General features: G+C 42.6%; 1 protein-coding gene across 3 annotated transcripts in view; it reads left to right on the plus strand.

Annotated features, from left to right (window-relative positions):
- Positions 1–3,927: 3,927 nt before the first annotated feature.
- Fndc3b (fibronectin type III domain containing 3B) overlaps positions 3,928–14,183 on the plus strand; it is a 315,267-nt gene continuing 305,011 nt past the window's right edge. For 2 of the 3 annotated variants that reach the window (XM_063227172.1, XM_063227176.1), the window contains exon 1: positions 3,928–4,069. The gene's annotated coding sequence lies outside the window, so the exon portion shown is untranslated. Of the gene's footprint in view, positions 4,070–4,724; positions 4,861–14,183 lie in introns of those variants that run through there. The other variant, XM_063227174.1, reaches the window with a different exon arrangement.

Below are 14,183 nucleotides of genomic sequence, written 5' to 3' on the forward strand. Positions count from 1 at the left end.
AGGAAGCTGCTAAGAAAAGTAGCCCAGTATTAGACCATAATGATACAAGTGTTTTGTCCAAAGTGAGGAATGCAACACTTGGTGTTGCATTCAGGCTCCTGCCTGAAATATTATGGATGGATACCCAAAATCTCAGAGTGTCAAACAAGTAGGCATCCAGAGTGGTGGGAAAAAATGATGGCGAGAAATCCCTGCAGAGTTCAGCATGTCAGAGACATTTGTCTAGGAACAAAACCTTTGGGACAAAGAACAGACATGGTCAGTTTACTGGAAGAGAAGTCATGAAGAGTAAATGTTGCTATTTGTCTACCTCCAGAAAACAGAGGCAGGACCAGGAAAAAGTTGCCAACAGGCAGTTTCAGGAGACTTAGCTGAAAACAACAATTAATGACAAAGCTGCCCTGGCAAAATGCATTTTTTTCTTTCCCTGGTGGTGTTGGGGCTGAGGTTGGTACCCAGCTATCACGGACATCCAGGCAATTGATGCTGCTTTGGGAGGGAGAGCGTGAGCCTAGCAACCCTGAGATTTCACGAGCCCTGACAACCCTCTGGCTTTACCTAAATAGTTGTCATAACTGTGGGGCAGATCCTGCTTGAAATGTGTTTTGTTTGTGTTTTAAGTGCTGAACTAAAATTTATCCCTGTCTTGACTTGAACACTGGAACAGAAGGCAAAATCACAGCTTTGACTAGTTAAATTGTTCAGAAGGAACGTGTGTCACTGTCGCTCTTAGACTGCATGATTGACTGTGCGGGCTGTCCTTTAGTGCCTCAAAACAGGATGAATTGGTTTTTGTGAATGTTCCATTGAAGCTGGTATCAGATCTGGCTTGCGATATTAAAATAAGAAACAGATGCAAAGACTTAATGCCCTCTGCGTAAGGTCAAGATTAGTTTTCAAGATTTGAGGCAAGCCTGAGCCTGCCTATGTGGTAACCTCAGCTCTCTGCAGAGTGACGATACTGAGACTGAAACTGCTGGGTCTTCTAGATATTAGGGGTACCCAGTCCTAGTGATCTTCGAGAAAAGGCTTACATTTAAGCACTGCAGAGTATAGAAATGTTCAGAAGTTGGAGTCCTCTTTGAAGTTGGTTTCAATACTTTCATGCTTTCCCATCTGTTAATGCTACATTTCTTTTGTTACAATATAAATTATACTACTGAATCTTTTTTTAAAAAAATCATTCATCACATGGGTAATGAAAGGAGTGGCCAGTTTTATATTTTGTTATATACCTTAACTTCTAGGCTTCATCATTTGGAAGTTACTTTTTAGATTTAAGAAAATTCTAAATAGTTTTTTTTTTTTCTTTTTGAGACAGGGTTTCACTATGCAGTTCAGGCTGGCCTAGAACTCACTTTGTAGCCCAGGCAGGTCTTGAACTCTTAGTGATCCTCCTGTCTCAGCCTCGTGAGTGCTAGGTTTACAGATATGTGCTACTATCCTCAGCCCTAAATAGCTTTTGGAGCAAAGTCCTCTGGGTAATAGGAACCATAATCATGAATTTGAAACCCAGGGCAGCAGGTGACTTGGGTTGATCTCATTGCCTTGATTGAGGCCCTACCTCTCATTTCTGCAGACAGGACTCTGGCTAAGTCTTCACATCCCAAATGGGTTCAGAACATGGCTCTCTGATGTGAGCCTTCTCCAACTTCCTGCTGCCACCAGGATCAATCCTGAAATCTTTCCATCACTTCCACCCTCAGCAACCCCACAGTGTTTCTCACTGTATGAAATCGAAATCTCTCAATAGTTGAAAGTCCCTTTAGGAAAAGTTTTCTCCAATTTTCTCTGCCATGAATTCTTCCAGCAAAGACAACTTCATTTATTCATTCATTCATCCAAAGAAGACTCAATATTGATTCACTGTGAATCAGGTACTTGAGTTTGAAATTCTCTTAACAACCTTAATGGTAAAGAAATAGTGCATGATTTAATAAATAAGAACATTCAGGTTTAGAGGACTTTAGTAACTTGCCCAGAATCAGGGACTTTTGTCTGATTATAATTATCTTTTTCTTTCCACTACGCTTCAGTTCCTTTCATTTACAAACATTTATTATGCTCTTCTGTTCCTGAAGCAACATGAGTGAAACACTGAGATCTTCAATAGGAGCATGCCCTTTAAATTATAAAGGATTTTGTATATATTGATTCTTCTTAATCAAAATAAATCTAGTCAGTTGGAAGAAACGCACAGAAATGTTTCTGTCCTCTGAATTTCTCTTGCCTATTCCTATCTTCTCTGCCAAGCTTGTTCTTTAACACTTGACTTTAGCTTTATACCTTATGAAATTTGTCCAGGGTTTATCTAAAATTTATCTAGGGTTTTATCTTCTCCTCCATACTTTATTCAACAAACAAACAGGATACCAGACTCAAAGCACAGTGCTAGGAGGATATCGGGGCTAAAAAAATCCACAAAACTCCAGGAGTATGGTGGTGCACTCTTGTAAACCCAGCACGCAGTAGGCTGAGGCAGGAGGATCGATGAAAGTTCCAGGCCAGCCTAGGGTACATAGTGAGTTCAAGGCCAGCCTGCACCACACAGCAAGACCTTGTCTCAAAACAAACAAAAAACAAGATGAATAAAAGTCAAGTGGAAGAGGTAAATGGTAACTTCAGAACAATGTACGAACTGAAAAGAACTGAGAGCTAATGGGGAAAAGAGCTATGGATTAAAGAGAAGGAGGAGAGAATTATCCTACCTGGGAGTTCAAGGATGAATAAATGATCTTAATTTGGGAAGAGAAAGAAGTATGCTCTGTCAGAGGGAAGGCCTGCAGAAGAGTTAGAGGAGTCTTTGGGAGCCATGAGCGTTGAGCAGGACTCAGGGGAAGCTGAACAGTCCATGGAGAGGGCATTTGGGCGCAAGTGGAATGTGTGCCTCCTGCCAGGACAAGCTTTTCAACTACGCTCTGTGAGCACTGGGGACCCACTGCAGGGCTGTGATCGAACTTTAGAACCATCTTTTAGAAAAGATGTCTTCAGGAGGCCCTCTGGGAATAATAACAGGAAAGAAATCAGTTAGGAGGGACGGTACCATTTGCCTCTATACTCAATTGCAAGTTCCCAAGAAGTCATTTTTAGGTCCCTACCCTTCTTGGGCTTTCAGAGCATACTACTTACTGTTAATATCTTTTAGGTCAATGAGACTAATACGTTGTCTCTGGTCACTACTGAGTACTCCTTTGTCGTTTAATAGCGTAGGCTGAACGAGTTATCAAGAATACCTGGGCAGCTAGGAAGGGAGGAGCCTCTCTGGATACATTTCTGCTGTTTCCTGAAACTCTTCCCTAGTTTGAGGGTGGGATGGGATGTAGTCAGTTAACCTTTGTGAGCCCGTGCAACAGAAATACATTACACTTGATTTAGTTAATGTAAACTCAATACTTAGTAAGTTCTATTGTGGTTCTTGTACGGTTTTGTGTTTGACAGCTACAGATAAGATATACCCGTAAGGCTGCAGACTGGGTACTGAAAGGGGAAATAGACATTTTAATTTTTGAGTCATAAAATCTGCTCGTGCTGCGGGAACGAAATGCTTTGGGAAATGAAGTAGTGACAAAATAACTCACAAGGCTGCAGTGGTGATTAACAACGGAAAAAGAGAACTGTATGCGTAAGTGGAAAAAAAGGCAATGAGCAAACACCGCGTTTGTGCCGGCGTTCGGGCGGCCCGCGGGACGCGCAGCGCTGGCCCCCAGCAGCTGCTGTTTCTGCGCAGCTCGGCTCTCGGTGACCCGCGGGCCCCGGCCAGGCCCGCTCCGCCAGCCCGGAGCGCCGCTGCGGGTCTACTCGGCGGTTTACGGCAGGGGGCGGGTCCCCAGCCCCCATGTGGTCCCGACATCATTGACATGGCGGAATCCCCCATCAAACCCTCCTGGTAGTTATTTGAGCGGCGGCCGGCGGCGGCGGCGGAGGCGGAGAGCGGCGGCGGCGGCGGTAGCGGCGGCGGCGGCGGCAGCAGCGAAGGCGGCGGCGGCAGGGCTCCTCCGGACTGCCGGCTGGGAGGCGTGGGCGACCCGCTGTGGGGCGCCCGGAGCCCCGCGTTTCAGCGCCCGGGAAGGTAGGAGTGCGGGAGCCGCGGGCTGGAGGGACGGGGACCGCTCCCGGCCGCCGTGTCCGCGCACGGGGAGCCCCGCCGCCGCCGCCGCCGCCGAGCCCGACCCCGTGCGGGCGCGCTCCGCGCTTCCCGGGAAACTTGGCGCCGGAGCGCTGGGCGCCCGGGGCGCGGGCCGGGAGGGGGCGGCCCTGCTGCCCTGCTCCGCCGGGGCGCGGAGGAGGGAGAGCGGGTAGATTCCTTTGCAGCAGAGGGAGGGAGGCAGGGAGCAGGAATCCCGCCGTGCGCCCCCACCCGCGCCCCGCCGCCGTCCGAGGAATCTGCTCCCCTCCCCGAGTCTCGGGGCAGGAACGCGGCCCGCAGGGAGGGGAGGCCGGCGGGCGGGCGGCCAGGCCGGGGGATCTTCGACGTGTCACTTTCGGAGCTGGAGATTTCCATATGGCGGCGGGAGGCGGGCGTGCGTGCGAAGTGCGGCTGCAAGTTGGGGCCGCCTCTGCGCGCCTGTTGGGGGTCGGCCAGGGCGGGGGTCCGGCCGGGGTGTTGCCGAGGGTCCCCGCTGCCCGGCCACCCGGGACACTCCCCGCTCCGCGGCCGCCGGCCAGCTCCGCGCGCGCCACGTCCTCCTCCCCGTCCTGCCCCCCGGGCTCCCCCCGGGTGGGGGCGGGAACCGGCGGCCGGGGCCGGACTCGGCGAGCCAGGCGGCGGGGCGCTCGGGCGGGGGCGCGGCGCAGCGCGGCGGGAAGGCGCGGGCCAGGCGAGGCGAGGCGAGGCGAGCCGGTGTGTGGCCCCGGAGCCCGGTCAGTCGGTCACCCCGAGGGGCGCGGGGTCGGGGAGGGGCGGCCGGGCGGCGGAATCCTTGCCCCGAGGCGGCCGGGGCGACGCGGGGACCGTCTGGGGCCCGTGGCACCCGGCTGGCCAGCGTGGGAAGGGCCTGTCAGCCCCGGCGGAAAGCGGGGCCTCGGCTGGTGCCCAGCGGCTTCCCGGGGGTCGGCCCGGCGTCCCAGGAGACCGAGCTGGGCCGCCCAGGGGCGCCGTTGGCGGGGAGGCTTCCAGGAGTGCGCGGCTGGATTTAGAGGCTCTCGGATCTCAGCTCCCACCCTGCCGTCCGAGACGGAGGGAAGCCCTGGCGTTTTATCCAGACAGTGCCGATTGCAGACTTCCTTAAAAGTTCCAACTTATTTTCCTTTCTCTTTAGCTCAACATTTTCTTTAAACAAAACGTAGAATTTGGCCGCAATGGACTGACGCTGGGGCCAAAAATCCACACATTTATCTCACTCCATCCCTGTTTGCTTTCTAGTCTCCTCCCTTCTTTCCCCTCTCAGGCTTAATCATATTTTGGAATAAGTGAGGTCTTTTGTTGGGTGGGCACCCCCTGATTGCTTGTCTGTTTTATCTTTTAATGTGCAACTAATTTGATTTGAATTTCCTCCAGTTTACAGGGCTTGGTGTAGGGAACGCAAAGGAAGACAGAATATGTCACCTTCCCCCTCCTTTTTCGTTTTTTATAGATGTGACAAGAGTTGGGGCCTTGGGAAAGGGATGCCTGGTGGTTGTGGGCTAAGAGTCAGAAGGAGCAGACAGACCCGGAAGAAAAGGAATCTGTTCTGGGATACACTTTTTTTTTTTTTTTTTTTTGGCAAGGCTACAGGCCTTGGGCAAAATTGCACAGCTCTGTTCAGACTTCTGCTGCTGGAGTTGTCTCTCCACTTCCAAGTTAGAGTTGTGACCCGGATTGGGGGTGAGTGGGTGCTGAGGCATGCACCATTGCCTGCAGTAGCCCATCCTTGGTTTTGTGCCTTTATGGGGTCCTTTGGTTCTACTTCATTGGAGGCTGAGTCTGCGCGTCTGCAGACCAGGGGTTCAGTACATTTTCTGGCTCCCTGGGAGCAGCTGTTAACCTGAGCTCTGGGTAGGTTTCTGGCCCTGCAAGGGGACTTCACCTATGAGGGTACAATTCTTACTTTGTTTAGACTCCAGAGGGACACCACCCATAGATTAAGTGACAATGAGACATAGCTGGAAAGAAAAAAATCCTGTCATTATAAAACTGTTTTTAAGCCCACATGTGCTTTTAAAGTGTTTTGGTTTTAAATGCTTTTAAGAGAAAATTCATCTGTAAAGATAGTGTTCCTATAAAAGAAATTTTAAAACTGCAAGATCTCATGGAATAAGGGTTTGTAGCTTCTAATTACAGCATATACAATTTCAGAAAGATATTCCGGTAATCTTTTAAGACAGACTTTATAAATAGCTCACATCAGAGCATGGGCTATATTGGATAGCCAGTCTTCTGGGGTTTCTGGAAGAATGTTTGGGATCTGTTAACTGTGGCAGCCTGGGTAGTAGTTTCTTCAGTAGGAGTTTGTGCCTTTGGCTCAACACTTCATTTAATATGGTGACATTTGATATAGTCCTTAGAAGGTAACAAGAAGTACTTTTCGAACTTTTCACTATAAGAAAATGAGGCTGAAAGAGGAATTGGCTAGTTCAGAATCACTTTCATTGACCAAAATCCAATATAGGAATGTATTAATAGCTATTTTTTTAGTTATCTAATGTGTTGCTAAGCACTGTCATACTTCTTATACATTATCTCATTCAAATTCTAATAACTTTCATTTTAGGTGGTGTTAAATGCACATTTTATAAATGGGTGCTTTGACACTGACAGAAATTAGTTTGCATGAGATTACGTAGCCACCGTCAATCCTGTCCAATGTCCCAGTGAATTTCCTTTATTGCTAAAATTGGTTTTGTTTGTACTGTTCAGTGTGGCAGCTGTGAGTTTTGTGCAATAGTTGAGCATGGCTGGTGTGATTGAGGAGCTACCTTCTAAATTTTATTCACTTTTTATTATTTTAAACTTAGAACACCAATTGTAACTAGTTATTACCACATTGAAAAACAGAACTTCCTGATTCTCCAATCTGTGGACATTTAAATGGGTCCTATTACCTTTTTTGGGGGATACTGGAAATCAAACTCAGGTCGTCATACTTGCCAGGTGGGTGCTGCGCTTCTGAGTTAAACCACCAGTCCTATTCTGCTTTTTTGAACCTCTTACTCAATTTTCTTTCTTGTATATGGCTAGAAAATGGGTTCTAGATTCAACCCTTAAGTGAAGTATAAAGGCTGAGGTGGCTATGCATCACATTTGCTTTTATATGTAAAGTGGATAAAATAAGCAGATAATTATTATTCATCTCTTTGAGACAGGATTTCACTGTTTAGTCCAGGCTGGCCTTGAACTCTGTAGCCCAGGCTGGCCTGGAAGTTAAAACTGGCATCCTGCCTCCGCCTCCGGAGTGCTGGGATTACAGCGGTACTGGACTGTCACATTATTATTTTAAATGCTTACATGTAATAGTTACAATGGAGGAACAAAACTTTAAATGATGTCTTACTTGATTGAAATAGTTGAAATAGGAATTGCTGAAAAAGTCAGTTTTGATTAGTTTACTGTCATTAAGAAGGATAATTAGAGTTAGGATGGAAAGTCATCAATAAAGAGTTGAATAAAATGACTACCCTTGTCCACCTGCTCATCAGGCAGATCTTTTAAGATAATGTAAGTAGCAGGCAACCATATTTCACTTTTCTCTATATAGTTGCAAAATTGATCTGAGGAATTTGAGTAATTGTTTTACTATCAAAATATGAAAGTATTCATGAGTAGAAGGGGGAAATATGTGTAAGATTATTCTTTTGATGATGAATTTTTTGATTAACGAATTTAAATCTGTCACATTTTTAGAGTCTCATTTGGTAAAAGGAAGTTCAACAGCTTTCTGATGTTGTACAGAGTAAGTGAAAATTCCAGCTCATGTTAAAGTAAGCATTTGTTTACTTGGATTGTCCATAAATACACAATAACCCAACACTTATTTGGGGGGTCGTGCTATCTTCAGGAAATGATTAATGATAAAGTAACCTTCTATTAGGGTTATTAAGAGGCAACATCTAGGCTCTCTAAATCTATCTCAATCTGCTTTGCCTCTCATAGTTACAGCACTGTCTGGGGATAATTGCAGGTTGTAATTTTAACTTTAGAACATTATATGACTCTGAAAGACTTAAATCCATAAGTCAGCCTTAAATTGACCATTGTTTTAGCACTATATAAATTGCATTCCCCTTAGCTGTCTTAAGATTGTAAATTCAGCTATGGGTAAGGTAGCAGTTAATGAGACTGTTCAGATCACTGAACATCCTGTTTGTACCCATTTGTGGCTATTGGGAGCATTATACTATTTTCAAAGAACCAGGATAAGAACCATGTTATAAATAGGATCATAGTGTCCTAGGGAGTGTGACAAATATAGGAAACAAGAATTAACCCATGATACATGGTTCAGTTTGTAGGACACCAAAGTGCTTAATACAAAGGAGAAATTTACTATAATCTTAAACACATGGAAATGGTGGCTAAAGAATGAGGCTGCTTCTGAGCCTGAATTTCAAATAAAAACTTTGTTAAGGGAGGGACATGGCATTTTGCCTGTGTGTCCTTGATAAACTCTTTAATCTATCTTAGCCTGGGTTTCCTCATTTTAATATAAGATGAGAAAGCATCTTGGACACACCTTTTCCCTGATGGTTGTCACAGGGATTAATTGAAAAGTGAATGGCAGTTTAATATAAACTGAGTAGGTTATTCTATTTCAGAGTTTCAAATGGGAGCTGGTGCTATGTTAATTTGTGTGGACAGTTTGAAAAAATGATTTTTCTCCTTTGTAATCAGTAGATAAAGCTTCAAGCTTTAAGTTGCTGTGTTTTATTTTCTCCACACTCCTAATGAGGGTTGATTCTTTAGATACTATTTTCAGATGAACCTTAATTCTCATTCTTAGTTGTTGGAAATGCTGTTGGGTTGTCTAAGAACCTATGTTACTTAGTTTACTCTGAGTGTTTTTTGACATGCGATCTTGCTATGTAGTTCAGGCTGGTTTTAATTGCAATATGTAGCCCAGGCAGGCTTCAAACTCAAGCAGTCATTGAGTGCTGTACCACCATGCCTGGCACTCTGAGTGTCTTCAAATGTAGTAAAATATTCATCAGCACCTCTATCTTTTGCCTTAATGCCATACCTCTTTTAAAGAGATAGAGCGTGCTTGACTTAACTGTGGTCTGAAAGACAAATGTCTATAAAAGTCTGTACAAGTCCACAGTGGAGAATGGCTTGATGTCTGTAGTCAGGCTTGACTGGAGGACAGGGTAGTATGGGCTCGTACCAAAAGTGTGTGGGTGAAGTTGAGGATAGGTAGGGGTTGGGGGCCAAGACACCTTTTAGTATGAATCTGTTAAGATCCATCTAGCCATTGGCAGTGTTTAAGTGCCAGCAATTGGCCACCTATATGTGGGTCTGTGTCTCAGTTTGAAGATTAACACTCTTTGAATCTCTTTGTTTCTGGTAGAAAGAGGCAAGTTTAGCATTCTTTAAACTCTGGATGGCAGTCTCTGATGTCCTTGGCAGTGTGCACTGTCTGTCCAGACATTGGCTCCCCATGTTTAGTTTTTACAGTATCAGCAGACACCCTTGTCTGTTTTGAGTAACTGAGAGGTGGTTTGTGAGTTGGTGTTATAGCAGAGGTGATGTTGGGGTTCTAGTATCAGTGTAGAAAGCATCTTATGTTACATGATTGTATTTGAGTTAAAAGTATAATTTTTGTTTTATATACTTGTTTACTGACTCAGAAGGCATTTATTAAGATTAAGACTAGGTTCTGTGTTAATGGAATATTCTACTCTGTTCTGTTTTTTTGGCAGAGGTAAGGCATTTTTCTATTCACATGCAGAGGTGTTTTGCTCATATTATTGGAATGCTGTGTAGCAAACAGTGTCTACCACCAAACTCCTAGGGCAGGATGGTGGCAACTTTAATTCCTTGCTTCTTTCTGAAATTTGAGTATTAAAATGGGGGCACTTTTAGGCCATGTGTAAAAAATCTAAATCGTAAGAGTTTAACCTTTCAAATTAGAATTGTTTTGACCCTGAAAGGAGTTTTATAAAGACAACCATTCAGAAACATTTAAATTGATTAGTACTAACTCCCAATTATGAGAAGCTTTTTGTTGAAAATAACTGTCTAGAAAATGGTCTTTATACATGCATAAATGTAGTAAGATTGAGAAATAATTGAGGATCCTAAAATCTTAGGAAATAAGATGATTTAATTTATTCATAAAGGTTGTAGATTCTTTACGGCTTTTAGGAGGGGTCTCTTAAAAATAACTCCATTGTTCTGCATGCAGCTTATTAGAAATTTGCAATTATCTCGGTAAAGCTAGGATAAGGTTTGGCTTCCCATTTTGTAAGGAAAAGGTTTTACTACTTGTAAGCTTCAGAAGTTTAAATAGATCACCAGAGGAGTATTTATCTAATTAAGAGAACAAACCATTTTTAAGCACCTTGGGAAAATCATTGTATTTAAAAGCAGTGTAAAAATGAAGGGTGAGCTGAAGCTGAATCTGCTGCTGGGCTTTTCCTGGAATTACAGGGGATCCTGGAAAACTGTGTTTGTAGATACCATGCAGTAAATGTTGATTTACTCTGTGCCACATGAACAGTTAGAAGAACTCTATTATTTGCACGCACAATAAATCCCAACAATTAAAGCATAACATCCATCCTTTGTACTAATACATTCCAGCAATGCCTATTTATTTTTTTTTACTGCTTGTTAATTTCTTTTATCATCTGTAAGTACTTGATGTCAGACTGGTGAGAGCAAGTGTTAAAGGTTTAAGAATATCATGATTGCATTTAGCCGCCCATCCAGATGGGCTAACTGTGTATTCTCCTCTTACTGAAGCAAGACCTGGGCAGGTTTGTTTCAGGCACTCTGTGAACTTAGCAGTAATAAGAGAAAATACCTTTGAAGATAATCTCAGTGTGTTTTACTTCTACACCCACTTAGTTTCTGGTACACGTCTATTGAGAGATTGGATTTGCCAGATTTTTACAGTGTAAATTGTATGTGAGGATACTTAGTATGTTTTTATCTGCTTTCTCTTCTTGTAAAAGTTTTCAGATTTTTATGGTGTAGGGTTCTGGGGATGTGCTTAGCAATCGTGCACTTACCTTAGCTCATGGTGGCCTAGGTTTGGTGTCTAGGATGGCAAGATAAAAAACAAAAGAAAGTTAAAATCATTCTAGATTTGTTCCTTAAACATTTAAGACAAAAATAATAAAAGTTTTTAGATACTGCTCTTTCTGATTTTTTTTATGGTGGTTTTTCTTCAAGAAAAATAATTCTGATTAAGAGTAACAGGTAGACACTATTCTGCATTGGTGAATCAGAGAATACTTAAAAATACCCTGAATTTGGATTCCTGTGTATTTCTATTTGGAACGTAAAATTGTACAGCTGCTGTAGAACACAGTTTTGCAATGCATCAGAAATTTCAAACAGAATTATCATGTGATCTGGCAATTCAGTCTTAGGTATATACCCAAAGTAAAGCAGGAATTCAAACAGAAACAGCACTGGTATACTAGTGTTTTGAATGACAATTATTCAGAATATTCAAAAGGTGAAAATAACCCATGCCTGTCAACCAATGAACTGATAAACAAAACGATACAGACTTAACAATGGAATATTGTTGAAACATGAAAAAAAATGAAAATCCAGTATACGTTACAACGAGCTTATATAGACAGAAGGTAGGACACAGGTTACCAAGGGCTGAGAAAAGTGGAGGAGAAGATATGTTTAATGGATATAGTGTTTTTGCTTGGAATGATGAAAAAATTCTGGAAATTAAGAGTGGTAATGGTTGTACTGCATTATATGTGATTTTATGAAATGTGTGCCTTTAAAAATGGTCAAAATGTGAGTGTATTTGTGACATATATTTTATGAAAATAAAATGCAAAAAAATATTGAAGATTGGCCTCTGCTTTTTGCGTATTCGCCATGCATCTACTCCAGGAAGATGGTAGATCTAGTTATGTAACACTCTTTCGTATCCTTCTATTGCAGTGTAAAGGTGGATTCTCTTATTTTATTTTAGAGATCAGAGTGTCTCATTAACTGTCTTCAACTAAGAGGGAGCAGTTTAAAAGTAGATCTTTGGGCTGGGGTTATAGCTCAGTGGCATAAGTGCCTGCCTGGCAAGGGTGAGGTCATGAGTTTGATTTCTGGCACAAAAAAACAATAAAAAATAAAAGTAGATCTCCGAAGGGGAAAATGCTATTTTGATGTTTCCATGAATCATCTAATTAAAATCCATAGCCGGATAGGCACACACAGTAGGAACACACAGGTCATCTGTCCCGAATCTAGGTAGGCTGTGGAGAGTCAAGGAGCAGATGTACGATTGGATGTGTCACATTTTCTCACCTTGAAATACCTTACTCACTTTTGTCATCATTAGTCTTGAAAAAGTTTGATTTCCCTGTAGGGAAATGATCTGCATCATGTCAGTATTAATGTTGAAATGCATTAGTGCCAAGATTCTTCACTTCCTTAAACTGTAAAACCAAGCTAGGAAAAGGATAGTGAAAGGTAAGCATGTAGTGTTGTATTCAACTGAGTTTGTTGTTGGCATCTACCTAGTAATGGTCCAGAGTTCCTGCTCTGAGGATTACTTTTTTTATTTTTTAACATTTTTATTAGTATCTCAGGTGTTTGATACTGAGTTCAGTTGGATCACTGAAAAGACGGCAAGATTTTCATTCAGTAATGGGACATAAAACTGAAACTGTGACGTATATATTAGGAACACTGAGAATAGATAAAGTGGCTGATGGAAAGGTTTGTATTTGTATCCAAATCAGTTACAGGGAAATGTGTCTACCAGGTACTGTCATAAAATATATGCCATCCCATTTTTTTTTGAGACAGGATCTTGTTATATGGTGCAGGCTGGCCTTGGATTCACTGTGTAGCCCAGGCTGGCTTCAAACTCACGGTGATCTTTCTGCCTGGAATCCTAAATACTGGAATTACAGGTGTGTGCCACCGTGCTTAGCTTGCCATCCATTGTTGAACTCTTTGAAAGTAGTATGAAGTTTCAAGGGCTTGTATATATGTGTCCTTGCCATCTGGTATTTTTTTATACATAACTGTGCATATTGTATATCCTATTTATAGTATGTAAGTATTACAGATTAGTATTACTGTAAGTAATGTAATTACTGTATTACTATAAGTAACAGTAAGTATTACTAGTTAGTAATACTAATTAGTGGAGGTTAGTAGCACTCCACTAAATGACCACTTGTACCATGGTTGGTCATTTTTGTGACCTTCTCATTTCTCTGGAAATAGCATCATTATCAAATGATATCAAAAGCTACTAAGTCAGGTCTCTTTATTGTGGTGAAATGGGAAGAATTATTATGTTGTTTATGGAATACTGTATTGATTATGGCCCACTTAGAAGAAGAGAATGTCCTGTATTATTCTTCATATAGCCTCACTGTGCTCAGTCATCATTTTAGATAACTCATCATTTTTGAAAATTTTTTTCTAATACGTTAGCTGTAGTTTTCAGAACACTTGTCCTTTTTGGCTTTGCCTGATTGTCACTTTGTTGTTTCTGTTTGAATATAGGGATGATGATGGTTTTAACTTAGGATTTTCATGTTCACTCAGTGGCTGAATGCTCAGGTTGAGTTTAAACTGAGGTTCCTCATGCATTCAGGATGCTTCTACTGGGTTAATCTCATTGAAGTGTGGACCATGGTGCAGACATCTTTGTGTTTGCATAGTTCTTGAGTTTTTTCTCATGGTAGGGAAATCATAAATATTTAATTAAACCAATCAAAACAGACGCATAAGTTACCCTCAGTGCAAACCTAGCTTTTCATTTTTTTTTCTATTTTAAAGAAATGAGAGGTCTCCAGAGGGTATGTGGACATTTTTCATGTCTGTTATGATTGTTAATTGATTGAGAAAGTTTGAGGAAGTAGGGTCCCTCCCTTTCCTCCCTCTCTCTGTTTCTTTTAAATTTTTTTTTAAGAAACTTTTATGTTTGGGTTTTTTGAGACAGGATCTCACTGTGTAGTTCAGGAGTTCAGACTGGTTTTGAATGCACTATGTACCCCAGGCTGGCCTCAGAGTTGCGATGATCCTCTTGCCTCGGTGTCCCAAGTGCTGGAATTGGTAGTGT

The sequence above is a fragment of the Cavia porcellus genome, unplaced genomic scaffold, assembly GCF_034190915.1.
Source record: "Cavia porcellus strain 051 isolate PalLab524CR breed Dunkin Hartley unplaced genomic scaffold, mCavPor4.1 scaffold_17, whole genome shotgun sequence".
NCBI classification, from domain to species: Eukaryota; Metazoa; Chordata; class Mammalia; order Rodentia; family Caviidae; genus Cavia; species Cavia porcellus.